This window comes from Mesocricetus auratus, unplaced genomic scaffold (assembly GCF_017639785.1).
Source record: "Mesocricetus auratus isolate SY011 unplaced genomic scaffold, BCM_Maur_2.0 Super-Scaffold_100028, whole genome shotgun sequence".
Lineage (NCBI taxonomy): Eukaryota > Metazoa > Chordata > Mammalia > Rodentia > Cricetidae > Mesocricetus > Mesocricetus auratus.
Window position 1 is genome coordinate 18,532,678 of NW_024429209.1, and position 21,054 is coordinate 18,553,731.

Genomic DNA, 21,054 nt, shown 5'->3' on the forward strand with positions numbered 1-21,054 from the left:
GTGCCATCCCTGGACTGGTGGTCCCAGGTTCTGTAAGAAAGCTGGCTGAGGAAGCCATGATGAGCAAGCCAGTAAGCAGCTTCCCTCCATGGCCTCTGCATCAGCTCCCGCCTCCATGGTCCTGCCCCATTTGAGTTCCTGTCCTGACTTCCTTAAAGGGTTAATGCTGATGTGGAAGCGTAAGTCAAAAAAGCCCTCTCCTCCATAAGTTGCTTTGGCCATGGCATTTCGTCACAGCCATTGCAACCCTAACTAAAATGCAGGTTATAGTCCACCATCAAGGGAAGCTAATGTGTGAATTCAGGTCAGGAACCTGGAGTCTGGAACCAAAACAGAGAATACACAGGAACTGTTAGCAGCTTGCTTGTTGTAAAGCTCAGGCCCACCTGCCTACAGAATGCACCGCCCACAGTGGGCTGGATCCTCCTATATCAACGAGCAATTTAGAAAAATGCCCCACAGATATGGCCACAAGTCAATTTGTTGGAGACAATTCTTCAGTTGAGGTTCCCTCTCCTCAGGTGACCCTGGGTTTGCGTCAGCTTAACAGCTGAACCATGGTGCTCTGGTTCTGTTTAGTAAGGGAAGTGCTCCAAGCAAAACTCACTTCCCTCCAAGATAGGGCAAGAGTGAGAATGTAAAAATTATAAATCTCTTTGATCCAACTTACATACAAAGGCCTGTAAATTTTCAAGGTATGTTTTATGCGTAGGCTGAAGAAAGCGCTATTGTTGGATCACAGTAGCCCACGGCATAAAGTCTGTTTGCTCTTAACACAATGCTAAGAGCTAGCACAGACATTCATGGCACCACTCAGTTCAACGTTGCCACTGCAATGTTTGATGGAGTTGTTGCAAGCAAGTGGGGAGCCTTACGTCAGCCTCTTGGAGCCAAGGTAGGAATTTAAGACACTGTAGAGTCGGGGAGAGAGCCATGCAGTGCACTCGGTACAACATCCTAGAATCTGAAGGCACAAAGAAAAGAAGAAAATTTGGGTTCTTGAGCTCCTAAGAATTGGTTGTTAAAAAAAAACCTTATGTTGCTGGGTATGGATATAACTAACAGTAAAAGAGTTTCAGCTAATTTTATTTTTTATGCCAGTTTCAGGCAGGGGATGTAGTAAAGTCAGTAGTACTCTTCCCTGTATGTCGCATACTTGAGACCCTGGATTTAAGCCTCAGCACTTAAACTAGGTGTGGTGACACAGCCTTGCAAGCTCAGCACTCAAGAGATGAGGCAGGAGAGGTGGGAGTATAAGGTCTTCCTTGTCTACCTACAGTGTGTGAGGCCAATCTGGGCTACATGAGGCCCACTCTCAAAAATGTTCATAAATACTCAAAAGCATTCACCACTGGCCTCCCATCTCTCTAGTGAGGCTGTGCTGGGATACACATCCACACCTAAGCACACCCCCATCGTGCGTTCCATTCTTCTGACGGTCCCAAGCAGGTGAGCCTGCATGGCATAAGAGGAGAAGATATATCACTTTGTTTACCTGGTCCTCAGATAAACAATCCGTGGTCACCATAAGCCTTTTTTGTTTGCCCTCCAGGAACGCGACTTCTGTTCCATGAACAACCTGCCCCTCCACCATCAGAAGATCCAACCTGGGAGAGAAGCACACCTCTATTTGATGATCCTTCTCTCAGTGGTAAAATTATTTTTTTTTGTAGAGAGGACAAGACAGCTCAGCCAATAAAGGTGCTTACTGCCATGCCTGACTGCCTGCATACCATCCCCAGGACCAATACGGTGGGAAGAGAGAACCAATGCCCATAAATTGTTCTCACCTCCATATATGTGCTGTGGCATGTATGTGCCCATGCATGTGTGCAAGCACACACATACACACACACACACACACTAAATAAATAAGTAAATAAATAAATGATCTTTAAATGGATTTCGTGTTCAAATCTATCTGAAATAAATCATCTTCAGAGCTTTGTCAGGGCACACTGGAAACGCCTGCTTGGGCACCCTTGGCATATTTCACCGTTATTAAAGCTGTAGCCAGAAACAAATAGATAAGCTAAAACACGGAAGAGCCTGAATGATCTGGGTAACAGAAAATCAGGAAACAGCATCGGCTTTGGTAGATTAGAATCAAGGAAGGCTACAGCACTCGTCGTGGCTCTGACTCCCTGTGGTGGAGCTCGGTGGTGGCCCCAGATGGATGGCGCCTGCTCTTCTGCTGCCCCTGGTTGATAAATGTGCATCCGTTTTTCATTTTGAAGTGTTATTTCCTTTTGCAATTTGCCAAGTGCCTTTTCATGCCCCATTTGAAGACCGTCCCATGAGCAAAGCCCCTCCAGGGGAGACAAGTTAATTATCTGACTACCACTCTGATTGTTGGCTTCTGGAAATAAAATTCTTCCCCAAGCCCAATGGCAAAGAGCCAACTGTTGGACAGGGGTGTCAGATTCCCACAGGACCAGCTGACACCCAAGGGAAGAACCAAAAGCTACGAACCCAGATGTGCAGCCACGCACACCTGGTGAGGTCCTCCTCTGGTGAACCACGGCCAGATGTGCAGCCATGCACACCTGGTAAGGTCCTCCTCTGGTAAGCCTGGAACCTGGGGCACTGTGTTTAGTCTCAGAGTCCCAGTTCCACCACCGCAGAGTTACTCCTGCCTCTTCAGCTGCGTGAGTGCCAGAAAGTGTAAATAGCCTTACAAGCACAAGACCCTTGGCACGCCGTAAGCATGGAGTAGATGTTTCCATTCTGAGAAACCACACTGGATGCAAGATCCCCTTCCATCACGGGAAGATGTGGGAGGCATCGCAGGAAGCATCCCTGACTCTTACTTCGGAAATGTTTCCACAGCAACTGCACTACATGTGTGTTTAAGATACATTGTATTTGCTACTTTTCTCATTGCTGTAACATAATGCCTCATGAGGAGCTGTTTAGGGAAATGTTTGTTCTCACATACAGCTCAAGGGAACACAATCCTCGATAATGAGGAAGCATGGCCACAGGAAGGGAGACAGCTGGTCACACTGCACCCAGGCTGGGACACAATGTAATTCCTCCAGTCAGAATATAATTTACAGACCAGAGGTGCAGCCTAACATTAGAGTACTTTGCCTAGCTTGAAAGAGGTCTTGGGATTAATAACAAAAAGAAATAGTTTATTGTAAGACTTAAGGACATAGAAATATATATATTTATATGTACACTATATTAAATATATGTTAAAGGAAAAAGGAGAGTGGAAACATCCCTTTGGCTTAGCATGTAACTATTCAAGCTGCGGGACGTGTATTCTAACTCAAAAGGAAAAAGCACCTAGCGCAAGATCCAAGTATGTGTTAATTACAGCTTGCTTATTTGATACCACTGATATGTGTCAAGCTAAGCAAAAGCATAGACTGAAAGGCTAATTGGAAGGGGGACAGTGATGGCCTAGACCAAGAGCACTGACGATCTCAGATGCGCTGCCTCCACATCTGAGTATTAAACTGAAGCGCGTGGCAGGCCAAGATAAGAAAGTGAAGTGAGATCAACAGCGGGGGTGGGGGAGGGCCAACAAGGTGATGTCCGCCATGCTGACCCATGTCAAGGGAAACACCCAGTGCTCAGCCTCAACCCTGCAGGATCCTCCATGGACCACAGTAGACATGATTCCCAACCAGATACAACAATGTGGACCGCTTCACAGCACAGCTTACCACCAACTTTCGTTCACACAGAGGGGCCCTCACGATGCCTCTGGAGAAACAGATGCGTGAGCTAACGTAAGCACACCCTGCCAGCGGAGTTTAACTGCAGGTTTTTTAAAGGTGTGGTTACTGATGCTTTTTAGGGAATGAATGATTCTAGAACCCTGATCTTGGAAGCTGTGTGAACAGAAAGCACCACACACGGTTGACTTGATTTGTGTGAGACTTCGTTGCTTTTTATCTCTGTATAATGCAGTGAGGTGGGTTTTGTTTTTTTAAAAAAAAGTGTGCAACCACATAGCTGTTGTGAGAATTACCACGTAGAAAAGCTCTGTAACCCCAAAAAGGTCCCTGTGGCCTTCAAACCTATAGCTGTGACAAATTACAGAGTAGACTACTTAAGGAATGAGTTACCTGAGCTTTTTGGATTGGAGGTTATATTCTCAGCTGGATAAACTGTTTCTGGACCTGAGGCACTGTAGGCCAGGGTGATGAAAGGGTGTGGTGCAGCCAGGCTGTTTATGTGATGTTTTAGATTAAGGATCTGTGGTTTGGTTGGCAAACATCACTGAAGTGAACCTTCGGTACTTCATTGGGGGCTGTAAGACCAATGCAGAGAAGACGTGGTCCAAGGAGGCTAAAGCTGCCTCCCAAGCTGGCAGCCAAACTTGGCAATGTGTAAGAGTCACCCTCACAGTACTGGCTTTCAGGACATGAAAGATGTAAGATTGACGGGGTCATGGAGAGAGCCTGGGGCCTGGCACTGTGGGGCAGGGGCAGAGTTCCTGAAGAGGGGCAGGGAAGGCTGTTGTTGAAGATGCAGTCTCGTCTGCAGCAGAGACCTCAGGGCAGGGTGTCAGAGAGGTCAGGACCATGGGACACCTGCCAACAACCGGTTGAAGTGGAGGTGGCCCGTGCCTCACGAGGCAAACTGTGTGTGCTCAGACAGCAAGGCTGGAGAAGCAGGGATGTCCAAACACTATGGAACTCAGGAGACCACGATTTGAGTTCAAGATGTTGGGCACTGAGCTTTTACACTTCGGGGTTTTGCCTTGATCTGATTATAGTAGATACAGATATACTCTGTTTCTTCCCTCTTGGTTTATTTATTTATTTATTTATTTATTTATTTATTTATTATTTATTAGTTTTACAGGAGCCTCATAGTTAAGACACTTTGAACTTTTTTATATACATTGCTGTTTTGTCTGCATGTGTATCTGTGTCAGGGTGCCAGATCCTCTGGAACTAGAGTTACAGACAGTTGTGAGCTGCCATGTGGGTGTTGGGAATTGAACCCTGGTTCTCTGGAAGAGCAAGCCAGTGCTCTTAACTACTGAGCCACCTCTCCAGCTCAATACTTTGAACGTTTAAAGAGGCATTGAACTTTTAGAGTCCTGGACTATTTTAAAGATTGTTGAACTTTTAAGCTGTACTCTGTTTTATGTTGTAATATCAACATGAGATCTTGTGGATAAGAAATGAACGGTTATAGTTTAAAGTAATGTAAACTTGACAAGAAGTGGAATGTCCTACTTAGATTCAGCTGTCAACTTGCTTAAAGTCATCTAAGGGAGTCTCAACTGAGGGATAGTCTTGATTGATGATTGACATGGGAGGGCCCAGCCCACTGTGGGCGGTGTCAGCCCTAGTCAGTTGGGCCTGGGTTACACAGGGAAGCCAGCTAAGCGTGGTCAGGAGATAAAGACAGAGAGCCACATTCCTCTATAGTCTCTGCTTTAGCCCAGCTTAATTTCCTTCCCTGACTTCCCTTAATGAAGAACTCTGACCTGGAGTGTAAGCCAAATCAACCCTTTCCTCCCCAAACAGGAACAGAACGGAGCAAGGACAGCAGTAACTCAGACCCACAGAGACAGGAAGATGGCCAAGGGGAGTAAACTGGGGTCACCTCAGAGTGGCGAATTAGTGGTGGGTCCTGCCTTCTGTGGTTTTTGTAAAGTCTGTGTGGATGGGATATTTTCACAACAAATACCTTTTCTATTTCTGAAAAAAAAATGGCTGTGGGTGGAAATAAACAGGAAGAAGGATGGATCATGAATGATCATTCACGTTGTGCAGTCAATTCATCTTGTGCGCCCTGATGAAAGCTTAATGAACCTAGATGCCACCTGAGCATGAAGGTGTGATCGGGGCATGCTCCAACCAGGGTCCCGCTGCCTGTAGGACACACCCTGGCATCTGCATCTCTATCTAAGGGTGCTGAAGGTGAGGACATGGCAGTAAGAAAGTCCTGGGAAACTTATAAATAATTATTGAAATTAGTAGCTGGTTTTTTTAATTAATTTTGGTTGTTTATGGCCATAAGGCAATACCAAGCCATTTCAAAAGAACTTGGGTTAAATCCTAATTATCTATAATTGGATTTTCTGCCTTACAAATTATCCGTAGTGGCTTCAGAATTATTAACCTCATTCATTCCAGGAACTCTCCAGCTGTGTGCTATACCCCACTACCTCACAGGAACAGAACTTAAAACAGAGTCAAAGGAAAACTCAAGGTGAGGGATTTGAGGGTGGGTTAGCAGGGAGAAGAGACACCCGGGGGATTTCTAAATTACTGCATTCCAATTTTTTATACTAAAGTTATTAGCCAGTTGAACAAGAAATAGAAGGGAGTAAGTAAACCAGTTAAAATTAGAAGGATTCACATTGACCACGGCTGTGTTTTCTTCATAATGCTCTCCACCCATTCACCAAGAGTTGAGGAGTCACCTTGATCGTCTGAACTCTGTCCGAGGTGCTGAAAGTGTCCAGTAATAATTAGTCAGAGTCTTGGGCTCCAAGGGGCTTGTGGGACCATGGGTCTCAATGTCACGGTTGTAGTAGGGGAAAATCCCATTAAAATTAATCAAGGCATCACTTTACATATCAGATTTGATGATGTCAGTAGTCCTAGAGTTGGTAAATGCTTCTATTGAAAACAGGAACTGAGCTAAATACCCTTTCACACCAATCCCAGCCTTAGGAATTCCTTATTATTAGGGTGTTTGTATGTGTAGTGGCTTTTGTACTCTAGCTCCAAGACTATTTTTTATAATTTTATTTATTCTTAGACAATTTCATAAATATATACAATATACATATGGATCATTTCCAACCCAAATCTCCCCTCCCACTCCCACCCAGATCCCAGAGCCTTTGCCCTCCCCACCTTCATGCCTGCTCTTTTTTCATAACTCACTAAGTCCAGTTAGTGCTGCCTAAGTACATGTGGCACCATCCACTTGGGTAAGGACAACCCACCAGTGACCACACGCTGGGAGAACTTGAACTCCCAGCAACTGCCCTAGCCTGGACCCCATGTCCTTCCATTCTACATCTGAGAATGCACACTAAACCCCAGTCTCACTTGCCACTCTAATCTCAAATGATATTTGAGGCTTTAGATTCCCTCTTTACTCCTAAAGAAGATTTACCAAATCAGAGCCCTTTATAACCCTGGGTTTGATCTGGAGCAAAACTTGGACAGACGGTAAAGCTGTGTAACGGAGGGCTGTGCAGGAGGCTGGCCCCTTCCCTACAGCCTCCTCCCTCCACTTTACAGCCCTCTCAATCCATTCCCTTTATTTGGATTTCGGGGACTTTGTGAGCACACCGTAGAAATTTGACACAGCCTTCCCGAGAGCTCAAAGAAGATACTTCTCTCCTTCCTTTTTAATCTTTTGTTTAAAGAAAGATGAAGAGTAGGAAAAATATATGTACATAGGTGAGGAGGCTGGTTACATGTGTAGGACTCCTTGAGGAAAAAGAAAAATCAATGAACTTTCCTAAGTCATCAAACAAGTATTTCCTAGTAGAAGAAGAAAAAAAAATCAGACAAAAAAATCAAGAGCTCCCGCCCCCCAATCTGGAGCATCACCATTAAAAGCCCCACTAATGAGTCAGCTGTCCTGTCTGTTGGTGGGATTCTCACCCTGGGGCATGGCAGGGGCTTTGTTCTGTACCCAGGTCAGCACATGTTTCCTGTGAACACTGGACAGTTGGTATTTTCTGGCCATGCAGTGTCTGTCACAACTCGGCCGCCGTACCAGAACTTGGCCTGCTGTGGCCATGCAAAAGTCGTCATCGCAGCCAAGAAATGAACCACATCTGTCCTTTCTGGGAGCAATGCTCCTGATGGCCTGATTGTCTTCCACTAAGCCCCATCTCTTAAAGGGTCCACCACTCCCAAACGCTGCCACACTGGGGAACAGGATTCCAGTACAAGAACCATCGGGGGGGGGGGGGGGTGACAGGCACAAACCTCAGGAAGGTCTCAATAACATGACATGGACACTGTGATAAAATTATAAGCACTAAATCACAAACTATTAACATTCACTGGGTATTTACTGGATGAAAGACGGTAGAGTATGACTCACCTGAAGCTAACTCGAGATGGTAGTGTATACACACCTTGCTTCCTTTCCCACCTTCTCCCGTTTCTGCCTTCATGTCCTTCAGACACAACCTAGGAAGACACGCACTGTTCATCTTCCTGAGAGTGGTTTATTGACAATGTCCAGCTCTACCTGCACTGACACGGTACCTTCCTTTTTCACGGCTGTATAAAATGCCACTGTGTTGCCACACCACGGTGCTGTTGTGGACACTCACTCTTTTAAAGGCTACCCTGCCTGCCAGGTGTTCTGACAAGGCAGTCTGAGAGAGTAGGTGGCAACAGGAGGGAGTGTTCCTGTCCTCTTGAAAAAGGATGATTTTATTTCCATAGCAACTGGTTCCATGGGGAGATCCCACAACTGTTTTTTTTTTCTGTCTCTGCCCACTGAAAGAGTCGCACAGCCCATTTGTGATGTAGCTTTGGCCCTCCCTCTGCCTGGTCATGGCCTGATCTGCTTCCCACCACCCTTTTCCCCCTCCCCACTGAGGATGTAAAGTTATCCACCACCACCAAAGGGTGATGTCCTCTCAGACACAGTGCTCTGAGGCCCAGAGCACTGCAGGCTTGCAGAACAGATCCTGCAAGAATCGAGTGAAAGAGCGAAAGCCTGCCAGTTCTCAAAGGGCAATGTGCTATGTGCTATGTGCAAATGTCTGAGTTTGGAACCCCAGCACCCAAATACCCATGGCAAGCCTACCTGTAAAGCCAGCACCCAGGGGACAGAAATGGGGTCCCCAGAGCAAGCTAGCTAGATTTACTGAATCCAAGAGTCCCAGGTTGAAGAAGAGACCTGAGAAAGTCTCAGTATATAAAATAGTGATCAAGGAAGACACTGGATGTCAATCTCTGACCTCTATACACACACACACACACACACACACACGTGTATACGGCATACACACGTATGCATGCCATGCACATATATACATGCAAAAGAAAGAAGAAAGCCAGCCGGATGAGGGCTCTCCCAACAGAAGGCAGTATTCGGAGAGCGAATGTTTATCTAGCATGCTCTATATGCCGAGTAGACAGCTGCAGATGCAGCATTGTGAGGACAAGAAAACCAGAGCACAGCCTGTGCTTCCTGAAGCCACAAACCTCATCAGAAACCAATTTGACTGCACACACTGCTCAGGTATGTGCGTGAAAACCTCACCTGTGATGGGTGCTACTGAGACACGGGGACTGGTAAACAGACAGACACTAGTGGGTGCAGGCAAAAAGGGTTTATGACTCTTGGACCTGCTTCCTTAATTCATCCAAAGCTCCCTAGAAATTCACCTCCTCAAAAGCAGATGTCCTTGATAGATGTGTTGTGAAACACCTTTGATCCCAGCATCACTTGGGAGGGAGAGGCAGATGGATCTCTGTGAGTTCCATGCCAGTGAGGGCTACACAAGACCCCGCCAAAGGACAATAAAAGGCCAGCCTGCAGCACTGCTCACCCCTCCTCTCACTCCAGCCTCTCCCCTGCTCCGCCCCTCTGACCTGTGCACGCACGTGTGCTGATATTTACTGAGGAAACACGCATTGAGGCTGGGGCTGCAGCTCTAGTAGCTGGAGCAGTTGGCTAGCAAGAAGCCAGGGTTGCACCCTCCAATCTGTAAATAAAATTAAATTTTTTAAAAACTTTGTGGTTTTCCGTGTCTGTAGACTTGACGTCACTATGATCAAACACTTGAGAAAAGCAACAGGAGGAAGAACGGGTGACTTGTCTCTTGGTTTTGGAGTCCACCAACCCCACCCTGTGGGATGCTGCTCCGTGCTCAGGGTAGCTCGGGGTAAATGTTGTAAAAAAGCAGCTTAGAGAGAGAAAGACACCATGCAACAGAGTTCAAGCTGAGGGTTTTTTTTTAGTTAGGGGGAAAGGACCATAGAACAAAGGGGAAAAGGGAGGGGGAAATGGGCCTCAGGGACAGGAGCCATGGGAAAGAAGAAAGAGGGGCAGAGAGAGAAGTGTGAGAAAGAAAGGAACTAACAGACAGAGAGAGGGAGAGAAACAGAGAGAAGGGAGGATGGGAGGTAGGCAGGGCACTTTTAAAAGGGAACACAGAGAATGTGCACAGGTGGTGCTCTTCGTGGCTGCAGCTGAGGGCGTGTCCTGTCAGAACCCCAAGGACAGGCCAGTACAGATAGATGCCTGAATACTAACACCCTTCCTTAATTAGTCTTCTGAAAATGGACTCACTGACACATTCAGAGGTGTATTTTACAAATTTCCTAAGCACTTCTCATTCCCATCAGGCCCATGATCAAGATGAGTCATCACAATGGCGGCAGGGACTCATCACTCAGAACCATGCCCAGCCCATATACAGTTTTAGCAAATGTCTGCTGGACGAGTGGATTGTGCTGCCTTCTAAAATGAAGGTGGCTACCAAAGGAGGCGCAGTGTCCCAGAGGACACTAGGGGCATCCCAGACACTCAGACAACCCAAGGAGGAACCAGACTGACCCACTGACAGAGAAGGACCAAAGATGAAGACAACCGAGAACCAGAAGGATGCTGGAGACTCACGAGGAACGCGGCTTTTACCCTAACAGCAACAGGGAACAGATCATGTTAGTAGATCAGAGTGGACCGGCATGAACAGGACCACTCAGGGGACCAATGGGAAGGCCACTGTGCAGCAGAAGGGGAAGAACCTGGCTTGGGGTAGCAGCAGTGGGAAGAAGTCTAGAGACTCGAGAACCACCTCAGAAGCAGAAGCCGCACGGCAAGGTTGGGGGTGTGGATGGCTATAGGATAGAAGGCAGGATTTAAGAGTGCCTGCGGCCTCACTCAGTGAGTCACAGACTCAGCCTGGACTGCATCATTCTCGCTTCCCCGAGCCAAAGGTGATGGCAAATCCTAGCTCATATTGGTGCTCAATCCTCAGCCTTACAGAGAGGCATGCCCACCTTCCTCATCTGCCTTGGAGCTGCTCATCCCCTCCCCAGACCCAGACGAAGCCTCTTCAAATCTCAGCTGCTTTCTTTTTTACTATACCCATGACCCTCTTGTTTTATCAATGGCTACTCTGAGCCAAAAACACCCAGACACTGGGTCAAGGCTGAACCTCTCCCCTCCAAGTGTTGGGACAAAGCTGGACCTCTCCCCTCCACAGAGCAGTACTACCCACAGCCAAAACCATCTTCAAGCCCCACGATGGGCTACCATGCCATTCATATTTCACACTCCACTGACAACCTAGCTGGAGAATTTGATCCACCTTTGAAGCCCACCAAGAGCCCACACAATATCAAATGTCCATGGTTTTTGAACAATTTTAAAATGCAGGGTACCTCAAGTTGGAAGCAAATTTTCCAGAAAAACAGACACCAAAAAAAAAAGCAACCAACCAGTCTTTGTTACCTAACCAGCCCAGCACTAAGCGAGAACACCAACAAAGGCTCACACTGTTGAGCACAAGCATGTACACATATGCACACACGCCTACACATGCACACCATGCACATGTGTACACACATACATCCTCTGGATCCCTGAGACCTTCCTGGTCTACTGTTATCCCTTCCAGCAGAGCTGTGCGCTGCTCCTCAGCGTCCAACCTGAGAGGCTTGCAATGGTGTTGAGGAGTTCGTAGAGCAATGCCACTGCTGTCTCCCCAACAGAATGCAAAGGAGAGGAGACCTGGAGAAAGTAAACCCACCAAGAATCATCCTAATGTGAGACTACGATGGAGGTCACCAACTCTTTACTCCAGACCTAGGCCTAGATAGAAAGGTACTGACGGAAACCCTGCTCCGGGTAAGGGGCTCTGTGCCCTATGTCCCACCATGCTGCTCCTGGCCAACAACTGTCGGAGGCAATGACTAGGAAATCCCTAACCCCAACCTGGCCCCAGATCCCAGCCATTTACCTAGCCCTGCATGCAGGGTGCTGAGACAGGGTACCATACCAGGAGCTGGCCCCTCCCTCTGGACATCCACTATCTCACACACACACACACACACACACACACACACACACACAGCATTGCTCCACCACTCATTTCAGACCCTGCTCCATCTTCAGTTCTCCCAGTTACTGGGTGGCATCAGCTACTTAAGGTTTCTTTGTATCTATAAAACAGAAGTAGCAAGCCTTGACCCTCCGCTGGCTTGATGAACCTCTTCATAGAGTGAATTCACTGATGCATTTAATGAAGTGGGTTTGCAAAGCAGAAACCTCACACTCCAGTTCTCAAACTCTAAGTTAGTGTGTATCATGCTGGGTAACTTCCTGCATGAATCAACACTTTTTATATGTTTTGGATAGTACAATGTCCCTCAGAGGCTTGGGATGTGAGTGCTTGGTCCCCAGCTAATGGGGCCATTTGTGGAGTCTCTAGAACCTTTAACATGTGGAGATCTGACTGGAGATCCCAAGGAAGCATATTATTAGCAGCATGTCATCTCTGCCTGCTTCCTGCCTTGATCTCTGTCTCCTTGTCCAGCCAAGAGTAAAGATCCCACTCTGCCACTGGCCACCACTCCAGAATGCTCTGCCTGAGCCACAGAGCCATGCCAACATGCAGTGAGCCATCTGAAACAGTGAGAAAAGAAACCTTCCTTCTCTTAAGCTGCTTTTGTTGGGTATTTTGTCATGTGAAATGAGATAAAATGCTAACTAAAAAGTAACTAACACACAATTCGATGTTCATGCTTGTAGTGGTTTGAATGTAATTGGCCCCCATAATCTCATAGGGAGTGGTACTATTAGGAGGTGTGGCTTTGTTGAAGTGGGCATAGCCTTGTTGGAGGAAGTGTGTCACTGTAGGGGTGGGCTGTGAGGTTTCCTATGCTTAAGATGCCACCCAGAGTCTCAACTTCCTGTTGCCTATAAGCCAATGGGCAGCCAGCACCTTGTCTGTTTCCCTGCCATGATGATAATGGACTGAACCTCTGAACTGCAAGCCACCCCAATTAAATGTTGTCTTTAAAAGAGTTGCCGTGGTCATGGTGTCTCTTCACAGCAACCAAAACCCTAACTAAAACAATATAATTGCTTTCCTTTTAACATACAAGGAAACTGAGGCATTCCATCCCACTGCCGCCCCCGTGGGTAGAGGGTTTGCCTGTCACATACACGAGTTCTGTGCCTAGCTCTGCATAAACCAGGCCTGATGGAGCATGCCTGGAATCCCAGCACTCAGGAGGTAGGGGGATCAGGAGTTCAAGACCATCCTTGGCTACATGTGAGTCTGAGGGGTGAGCAGGGCATTCTTGTGCAGCCAGCAATATCTGCTGTCACCACAAGTTCAACACACACACACATACACACACATACCAAGTTACACAGACCAACACCTAGGCTACCACTCATTGTGTGCGCACAAAAACTGTCTCTCAGGAACCTTTCTCTGCTCCTCCCAGCATACATGTATCCTTTCCCAGACCCGAACGTCCAGGGCTCAAGTTTGTGAGTGTTGAGTCTCAACCATGGAGGCCAATGACCGGGTGAAACACAGAGGCACAGAAGGCTGCAGAAGAAGTACCTTCCAGAAGCTCAAGGTCTTGAGAATTTAGACGGAAGGAGGGAGGGAGGGAGGGAGGGAAGGAGAGAGGGAGGGAGGGAAGGAGGGAGAGAGGAGAGAAGGAGAGAAGAGAAGGAAGAAGAGGGGTGACAGAACAGAGACTAAGAGCCAAATGAGAGAGAGAGAGAGAGAGAGAGAGAGAGAGAGAGAGAGAGAGAGAGAGAGAGAGAGAGAGAGAGAGAGATTGAGAGAGAGAGAATGCTCGTGCCTGTGCCCTGTAAACCAAGCCTGTCCGGTTCTTCGTTTCAAGAGAAGAGAACTCACCTCAGAGCCCCCATCACAGGCGTCTCTTTTGACTGAGGATGTTTCATCCTCAGTCCGTGCTGTCCAGACAGCAGCCCTGAACTCAAGTCACTCTTGCCCCCATGGTGTCCAAACTCGCAGTGACACATCTCTGGGTGTATTCAAAGAACACCATTTGTGTAGGAGTGACATCTCTTCCTGTGCTTTCAACCTGCAGCCACAAGCCTGCCTCACCTACTGTAGAGGACTTGGCAACCTTTGGGATACACCCTTCTTGGGACCGCCCGCCACCGCCCTGACCAAGGCTTGCTCTGCTTGCCTCTGTTGCAGGCCCCACCTAACCAGGTCTTCACTCACACGCAGCCCTGAACCTTCTGCTGCCTCACCCTCCCTCCAAACCTTGCCCTTTTCCTGGGCACAGTAAGCAGCCACAGTTTTCGGGGATCCCCGAAAAGAAGGGTTGGGGGTCTGGCAACGGCACCATGCAGCATCAGGAACCTCAACCTGACAGTTACAAACAGCTTCTCTGAAGCCCAAAGCCTCCACAGGTTCCTCTCAGGCACTGCTGTCATCGGAAGTGAAGTGGAGAATGAGACAGAGGGAAGCCACGTGACCATAACAGGCCAAGTCTGGTCTCCTCTGCCCTGTGAAATGAGGCTCTAGGGGGAATTCTGCAGGACTAGAATTATTTCACTACTTTATTTTTTTAAGTTAGGGCGGATAAAATGGCTCAGCAGGTAATGGCACTTGCCACCCAGCCTGATGAATGCAGTCCTAAGTCCTATACATTAGAAGGAGAGAATCAACTCCCACAGATTGTCCTCTGACCTCTACAAGTATACCACAATGTGTGTGTGTGTGCGCGCACACGCGTGTGTGTATGTGTGTGTGTGTGTTCATAAATAAATGTCATAAATTGTGTCAGCTAGTTTTATGTCAATTTCTTTTGCAGAGGGCCCAAGTTCAGTTCCCAGGGCCCACATTAGTCTGCTCAAAACCAGCTGTAACTCCTGTTCCAGGAGACTTTGATGCCCTCTCCTGGACTCCACAGGTACCTGCACTCACCATGCACATGCCCCCACACAGACGCATACACTAACTTAAAAAATAATTCGGAGAATTTTCCCACCAAACTAGGTGTGGCATGGCTTATACCCATGATCTCAACACTAGGTCAACTGTGACAAAAGGCACACCATGAATTTGGGACCAGTCCCTGGTCTACAGAATAAGAACTTACCTCAAAAGGAAAAAAAAAATCAACTGACAAAAACTTCCAACCAAGTCTCAGCAAACAGCTCTGACATCACCCAACTACCAAACAACCATGGAAGAAAGGAGATAAGGAAACCAATACAATTATAAAAACTAAATCAATGTTGGAAAAGCTATAATGACCTTGCACACAATGTCTGAACTTTTAAGTTTGTTCTCCATTTGCAATTCATTCCTAGTACACATTTCATCCTAAACAGATAATCCTCCACAGAACGGTTCTTATGTAAACAGCTAGTAATTTTGATATATTAGGATTAAAAGAAATTTCCTAAGGCCAGATTCTGCCATGTTTTAGGAATTATGCCCTAGTTGTTCCAGGAATAATTTTGCTTCGGGGAGCCAATTAAAGTTATCAAAACTGCAGGTTCTCCTGGATGCTAAAGACACAATATATTTTGCACATGCCTCTACAGGTTTCTGCTGACGACAGCCACAGATTCTTGAAAACTGTCTCCAACCAGGTTGATGGTGGCACAGGCCAATCATCTCAACTGCTCAGGAATTTGAAGTAAGAAGGTGGCAAGATCAAGGCCTGACCAGGCTACATGGTAAAGTCAAGGCCAGCTTAGGTAACTTTGATCTACCACAGCTTCTTAAAAATAAATAATAATCATCATCATCATCTTATGTTTATAGAATCTTTTTGCCTGCTTGTATGCCTGTGCACCTGGTGCCTGCATAGGCCTAAAGATGGCGTTGGGTTCCCAAGAACTGGAGTTACATACAGTTTGCAAACTGATGTGTGAATGCTGGGAACCAAATCCCTGTTCTCTGGAAAAGCATCTAGTGATTTTAACCACGGAATCATCTATCCACCTGGCTACATAAGCTTTATTTTTAGAAGACTTTTTTAAGACAAGGAAGGGGTTGGGTGTGATGATTTAGTACGTCCAAGGCTTTGAGTTCAATCCCCAGTATTAAAGTGGGGGGAATGGAGGGACAGGGGGCATGCTCCATCAGTAAAGTGCTTGACACATAGTATAAGGATCGCCTTTGAATCTTCAGAACCCATGGAAAAAGCTGAGAGCAGCAGCACATGTGTGTGATCCCAGTACTGGGGAAGCGGAGATGTATAGATCCTTAGAGCTGCCCGGTGGCCAGCAAGTCTAGCTTTCAGTGAGAGACTCTGTCTCAAAAGTTAGTGAGAGTGATTGAGGAAGATGCTAGGTGTTGATGTGTGACCTCACTAACACATGTTTTCACATGCATGCATGCACGCACACACACCCATACACATGCACATACATGCCCATGCACTCAAGTGAGCGCGCGCACTTTTAACCAAGTAGAAGGGTTTTGGAAGCACACATAATTCTAAATTGCAAACAAAAAGCACTGGCTCTGTGGTCACGATAGTTTATAGCCCATTTGCTCCAGGAAAGTTGACAAGGGTTCACCTAGAGGCAATTTTCCATGCTTTAAAGTGGATGTGTTAAACTCAGGTAATGGGGGCACTTGGGTCTGTGGTAACTGCCTGCAAGAGTCTGACATTCTCTGTTTTCCTGGAGAAGAAAGCGAAAAGGTGAAAATGCGACAGTTGATGACAGCCTTTCAGTGTCTCCATTGTTGAAGGCACAATTGTTGAAAGCATGGCGGGGGTGGGGGGGTCCCCCAGTTGGAAAGGAAGAAGTAAATATTTTTGCCTTTGAGATCTGTCACACACACACACACACACACACACACACACATACAGCATGCCATCCTGCTAACCGTGTGAAGTCCCTGACATGTTTCAGTTAGCCACAAATTGAGTTTGCAAGTCAGAACCGGGCCTCTGACCTTTGTCGTCTAATGAAGAGGAAAACGGATGACTGCCACACAACAATCTCTGATACAGCTTCAAAAAGCACGAGAGGGGAAGGAAGGAAATCAACACATTTGCCACTTTCCTGCTAAAATGGCACCAAGCCGGTCTGATGAGGTCAGCCAGTGCGCCGACCTCCCCATCTGGCCATCAGAAGCAATAGTAGCACACAGAGATTTGGAGGGACAGCCAACTCCTCTCCTCAGTCAGGGAATACCAAAATGTTCAGGGTCTCATGTAGCCCAGGCTCACTACATAGCCAAGCGTGACCTTGAACTCTTAATCTTCCTGAGAGCCGTGATTCCAGGCCTGTGCCACCAAACCCACCCTATTCAGAGCTGGGTATTGAACCCAGAGCCTCCTGCATGTTAGGCAAGCACTCTACCAACAACTGCATCCCGAAGCCACCATATGCCAGAAAGTTCAAGCGCAGGGATCATAGGGCATATGGGGCTTTGTGGAGCAGACAATGATCCCACCCCAACCCTGCAACTGTGCGTTGCAAGTAGCCACGAGTTGCTGTGGGTGAATGAATTTGACCGTACTCATGAACACATCTCACAAAGACAGTGCCCCGTGACCATGGTTCCCTGACCTCATCTCACCTGCTTAAACTGCTCCACACACCTTCAAGGTTCTAGAGATGTCACCAGTTATCGAGAGATGCCACCAGTTAAGGGACATCATGCAAGATAGCCAGCCATGAAACTTTGTATCAGGGGTTTCTCAATAGAAGACCCACGGGCTGGGCATTGGGGCACACACCTTTCATCCTAGCACTTCAGAGGCAAAGGCAGGCAGATCTCTATGAATTTCAGACCAGCCTGGGCTACATAGCGAGTTCCAGGACAGCCTGGGCTACATAGTGATACCCCATCTAAAAAAAAAATAGAAATTTGCAAAGCAAGCTATGGCCACAAGTCTTATAAAGGAAAGCATTTCTTTGCTTACAGGTTCAGAGGTCTAGTCCATTATTGTCACGGTGGGAAGTATGGAGTCATGCAGGCAGACACGGTGCTGGAGAAGGATCTGAGAGTCCCGCATCTGGATTGGCAGATAGCAAAAAGAGAAAGTGAGTCACTAGGCCTGGTCTGAGTTTCTGAAACCTCAAAGCCCACCCCTCAGGGACACCTACTCCAACAAGGTCATATCCCTTAATAGTGCTACAGTCCTCTTTGTATTTTGAAGATTTATTTATTTGTTTGTTTGTTTATTTATTATTTATTATGCATAGTGCTCTGTCTGCATGTATCCCTACAGGCCAGAAGAGGGCACCAGATCTCATTGCAGAAGGTTGTGAGTCACCATGTGGTTGCTAGGGATTTGAACTCAGGACCTTTGGAAGAGCAGCCAGTATTCTTAATCTCTGAGCCACCTCTCCAGCCCAGCCTCTGGGCCATCTCTCCAGTACAATAGTGCCCCTCTCTATGGTCCTATAGGAGCCATTTCTATTCAAACCACCATAACACCCAAACCAAACTTTCCACAAGTCAGCATCTCCTAGAAAATGCTATGTTGCTATGTAACAGAAACTTCTAGACCATATTAGGATAAAAAAACACACACACAATAAAAAAATCATTATGAAAAAATATTCTGTAACTAATGGGATTTGTGTTGCTGCTTTCAGTCCTGTCCATATTCTCCATCCTCAGCTGGAAACAGCAACAGGCACCTTCAGGCTTATAGACCACACAATTGTTACAAGTAACCCAAATGCAGCCGGGCGGTGGTGGCACATGCCTTTAATCTTAGCACTCGGGAGGCGGAGGCAGAGGCAGGCGGATCTCTGTGAGTTCGAGGCCGGGCTGGACCGATAGCCTCCAAAACAATACAGAGAAACCCTGTCTCGTAAAAACCAAAAAAAAAAAAAAGTAACCCAAATGCAGACTGAATAGCAATGTCCAAACCAGGGAACGGCCTGGCTTCTGCCTCTGGCACAGTGCCCCCTACTCCCCAGGCAACACAGCAGGAGCCAGGACCCGCTGTACAAACTAGAGAGGCATCCTTCGTGCATTTGGTGCTTGCGGTTTTTTGATTAGTATACAATCACTGTACAAAGTGGCGGGTTTCATAACGTTCAAGTATACCGTGTCCTTTGACCACAGGCACCCCACTACCTCTTCAACCCAGCCTCCTCCCTCCGCTGCTCCCTCTTCCCAGATAGCCCCTGTGACAGTTAATACTGACGGTCCACTGGACAGGATCTCAAACCATGCCTCTTGGGATGTCCATGAGGGAGTCCCTAGATCAGGTTAATTGATGAAGACCCCGCTGCCTTTCCAGGGGCTGGGCTTCTGGGCTGGATAAACGGAAGTGAGCTGGGTACCAGCAGTGGTTGCTTTTGGCTTCTTGGCTGTAGATGCAATGTGACCGGCTGCCCAGCTCCTGCCCTTATGCCTTCCCACCATGATGGACTGCATCCTTGAGCTGTGAGCTGAAATGGACCATTCCTTCCTGAAGGTGCCTCTGTTGGGTGCTCTATCACAACAACAAGTAACTAACAGCCGCTCCTGTTATCAGCTCGGGTGTCAGGGATGTTTCTGTGTGTGTGTGTGTGTGTGTGTGTGTGTGTGTGTGTGTGTGTGTGTCTCATGCAGCAATAGAATATTCTCACCTTTCCATTTTAACCACCACTTCTCATTAAAATTAATACCTCTAAGCAAAGTTGCGTCTGTCTGCGCCCCCCCCAAAAAGCCACTATCTACCCAGATTGATTACAAGATAATTCTGGGTTTCACATCTAATTTGCTTGTGTTTCAATGTTCTAAGTAATGCAGATTAGCTCTCAGCATGAATCTCCCCAACCATGAGTTAAAGTAAGCCCTAACTGATAGCAATTTGTAAGCTTGAACGTTTATATAAAATCGTCACCCTGACCTTGGCCATTATCATGGTCCCTTTTGTCCACCTCCATCCCCAGGCTGATTGTCACGTACTTGGATGCTGATTTCAGCTCTTGGGACCCTAAGTCTCCTCTTGGGCTAGGGCCAGCCGACCTTGTCAGAGACCTGAGACTTGTCTCTCCCCCTTTGCAGCCTCCCCTGCCTGCCGGGTCCTCCCAGCTAGCAAGCCTCTTCCAGGGTAGAGTAAGGCATAGAAACAGCTTTGCCCCAGCCTGGCAGCCAGCACTTCTGAGAGACCAGAAGCGGCCTTTTGAGAAGTGGTGAAGCAATTTAAATAACAAGGGTCAGAATTAATCCTTTACAAAACCGAGGTAGGAAAAAAAATCTCCCGAGGCAGTGAGTCAGAAAGGCAGAGGGATTCTTTCTCTCACAAAAGACCCATTTCCCATCTTGCTAAGCACACACGGGCCATAACTATATTCTTACTATGGACTTATACACACGCTTTCTCCCCACCACAAACATGCGCGCCTGCACAGATGAAAGGCGATTTTAATATAGAAACCCCGGTATCTATAATTCATGCTCTTTAGCCTTACATATTTATTCTGCATTTTAATTAAGGCCAAAATCTGAATACTTTAGATGGATGGCTTTGCTTCCTCTTTATTCGGTGCATAGCTTATAGGTAAATTAACTGGCAAAAGCCCAGATGTTAGGCAAACACAATAGAACCCAGGCCTGAAGCTATGAAGGGACCCACAGCCCCTGGGAGCTCTGAGAAACCTTCAAAGTCACCATCTCAGGTTTGTCCCCCCTGCGGCTACAAAAGATCCAAATGACAGAGCACCCCAGTGTGGGATCACACACATCTCTCCCGAAGAACGTGGCAGGTCTTGTCCTGGGCATCTGAGACCACAGGACTCTTGGGAAGACCCTGAGCTACACGGTGATATCATTACCTGGGCAAGCCTAGGAACAGACTTAGGGCACATTCACTTTGTCCCCAAAACAGATTAAAACTTGATGGGAAGGACCAGATTTTTCCCGTGGGATGCTAGCTTTGAAGCTGCTGGTGGTCTTCCCATGAATAATATATCAAGGAAGATGATCTTTAAAAATGCCAAACTCTCCCAGAAGCCTTGCCCAAGTAGGTGCCAAAGCACCCTGGTAATTGCTACACAATCTCTGGGCTAAATCTGGACCTGTGCCCACTTTTGTCAATAAAGTTTTATTGGAACACAGCCATTCTCACCTGTTTGACTATACTGTCTATGGCTGACTTCAGGTTGGGA

The 21,054-nt window shown here is 47.1% G+C and overlaps 1 long non-coding RNA gene across 1 annotated transcript in view; it reads right to left on the reverse strand.

The window, feature by feature from the left end:
* The window catches only part of LOC110341721, a 40,407-nt gene extending 22,494 nt beyond the window's left edge, over positions 1-17,913 (reverse strand). The window contains exons 1-4 of the long non-coding RNA XR_002383702.2: positions 17,865-17,913; positions 8,050-8,138; positions 1,496-1,607; positions 876-964 (exon numbers count right to left, since the gene is read on the reverse strand). This is a non-coding gene — a long non-coding RNA (uncharacterized LOC110341721). The remainder of the gene's footprint in view (positions 1-875; positions 965-1,495; positions 1,608-8,049; positions 8,139-17,864) is intronic.
* Between the last annotated feature and the right edge of the window lie 3,141 nt (positions 17,914-21,054).